The following is a 2,973-nucleotide window of genomic DNA, read 5'->3' as shown; positions in this document are numbered from 1 at the left end:
TAAACTAGAATCACTTAGTGTTTCTCTGCCAGACACTCACGGATGACCATTTACTCTTGAGACATACATGAATGAATCAGACAATTTTCTAATGATATTGAATTGTAGAGAGAATGGTGTCTTGATTCCTGCTTGTTCATTTATTGTATTAAAATAAAGATACGAACTTTTAGAGGGTGCTCTTCTGTGCTTGATGAAAAAGGATACAAGCTAGTCTCTGATGAATCTTAAAAGAAATCCTTGATTTATTTATTTTCCGGTATTGAAACATGATGAAGTAAAGTATATATCTGCAATCTTGGTCATTTAAGGAAATGATCAATGTCATTGCAAGGTAACTAGCTGCCGTCTTTTGAGAATCTGGACTAAACAAAAAACAGGAGAACCAGGAGATTAGGAAATAAAAACACAGAGACCAAAAAATTGCTTTTCCTCCTTCTGTTTATACAGTAAATGCACTTACTGTTGCCATGGCAAAGGAGCCAGTCTGTTTTTCTCATTTCTCTGTTTCTATCCATTATTATATCTAACACCATAAAATGTCATATTTCATCATCATCTTTCTTGGATCATTATGTTTATCTACTCTGCATTTACTTACTCTCCCCACAGTCTTTTTCAAAGTAATACTTCCTTATAGAAAAAGTAATTTCAGGTGAGGGAAATGGCTTCAGATATAGTTAGAGGAATCAAGAAGCAAAGAATGATGGAAAAGAGGTGAGGTGAAAAAACCTCAACAGGTGAGGTGGAATTTAAAACAAATTCCACCTTGTTGATAAGCTGAATCAACTTTGTAGAGGTTTATTTTGGCTTTCTAAACACATGACTTTCTGAACAGATGACAATAATGATGGGGGTCATATTCTCTTCTGTCCTAGTTAGGCTGAGCTCATCAAAGCATGAAGTGTCAATTAGAGAAACTAATAATACCACTACTTTAAAATAATCATACAACATATGGAGTATTCTGTCCAGTTCATGATGCCACATTTTGTGAGGACAATAACACACTAATGTGTTTTCAAAAGACGGCAAGCAAGGTCTTATAAACATGTTTCCCCACTCATTAACTCATTTATATATTCAAAAATATTTATTAAGAGCATATTATGTGCTAAGCACTGATCTAACTTGAAATTAAAAACAAAAACAAAAACAACCATGAGTAAGACTTCTCTAAAAATGTTTACATTTCAGTCCTGCCATGTAAGAGGCAGTTGAATGACCAGGGTGTTTTCAGTTTAGAAAAGAGAAGACTGAATTTAAAGAACTGTCCCTGAGAAAATAGCAAATGTAGGAAAATGCCACAATCTGTAGGTAACAATCAGTAAGGATGAGGTAAGTGGTTTCATCCTGTTTATATTCTCTAAGGCTTGAGTGTATAAACAATCATTTCAAATGTTCTTTCTTTTATTCCCATTCCACCATTCATGAGGGCAAAGGGATGAGGTAGCCTTTCCTTTCATAAATCCTTCAGTTACAGACTCTGATATTCTTGTTAAAACAATCCTACAGGACAAAGTTACTATGAGAAAGCTCAGGATAGTAAGGGCTCCAGCCTGTAACAACCCAGGAAGAGTCCAGCCAATGAACAAGGATTCTGCCTTCGAATATTTGAAAAGTCCTCATGTGGAACGAGGAACAGACCAGACTTATTTAAAGTTGCAAGAAACTAAATTAAGACTAATGAGTGGATAATATAAAAACTAAGCCTTCGAATCAATAATAATAATTTTAAAAACCTCTAGACAAATACTTCTCAAATTTTAATGTGCATATGAAGCATTGGAGAATCCTGTTAAATGTAGATTCTCACCCAAGTTCTGTGTGGGACTTGGGATTCTTCATTTCTAATAAGATCCCAAATTGTGCTGATGCTATTGATGTTAAGACTACATCTCATGTATCACTGCTCTCGAGTTGTCTGACATCAGGCTCACTAGGACATACTGAGTTGCCAGTCACTATTTAAGCAGAAGCTGAAGAACTATTTGTCAGGAATACAACAGAAAAGATTTCTGTACTGTATATGAGAGCAGGCTAGATGTTTCCTTCCAAATCTAAATGGTTTGATTCTGGGTATTTTTACAAGAGAATTAATTTTACATGTGACTGCTTCTTTTATAAGAGAATTAATTTTACATGTGACTGACTTAATAAAGTACAGTAAGACTTTTTTTCTTACTTAAATAGATGTGGAGACAGAAGATCGTAGGCATTAAGTGACTTGCCTCAAATTCACTGTGTCATACAAAGAATTTATTGAGCACTTACTATTAGCCAATATTCTGGCACAAGGTTGAACATTCAGGAATGAACAAAACAGATATGGTCTCTGTCCTCCAAATATCACAGTCTACCTGAATAGCGTAAAACACACTTTTGTGATAAATCTCATTTACTACCACAACATTGATTTGTCAGACAAAGACACTAGGATTGGGAGAGAGTGATTGCAAAGACAGTGAGACCTAAGGGAAGAGAATCTATCATCTGAAGAGTTAAGCGCCAAAGGGAAGCACCGCTTTAGGATAGACAGCATAACTAGCACTTTGACGAGACGTTTTACCTTGCTCCAAGACAGTATATTGACAAGGATTAAATCATCCTAACTTCTACAAACAAAACAAAAAATCTGAAAAGCCCATCTACTCACTTCTCTGCCAGATGAATTACCCTTCCCACCCCCAACTTTTTAGGATGGGATAGAAGAGTTCTTGTTAGATCTTCTAGAATCCTTCATACTAGATAGATGATAGATAGATAGATAAATAGATAGATAGATGATAGATAGATAGATAGATAGATAGATAGATAGATAGATAACCACAGCAGACCAAAATATGGGCAGAAATAAAAAACCCACCAAGATATTGCAAGCTGATTAGCACTTTTTCAGTTTTGGTGGAAAGTTAACTCAGGAATTTCTTTCTTCAACAATCTGGTCTATACAGCACCTCACTATTACTCTTT

The sequence above is a fragment of the Pteropus medius genome, unplaced genomic scaffold (assembly GCF_902729225.1).
Source record: "Pteropus medius unplaced genomic scaffold, Ma_sr-lr_union100, whole genome shotgun sequence".
In the NCBI taxonomy this organism is placed as follows: domain Eukaryota; kingdom Metazoa; phylum Chordata; class Mammalia; order Chiroptera; family Pteropodidae; genus Pteropus; species Pteropus medius.
Note: the sequence above shows the minus strand (reverse complement) of the source record.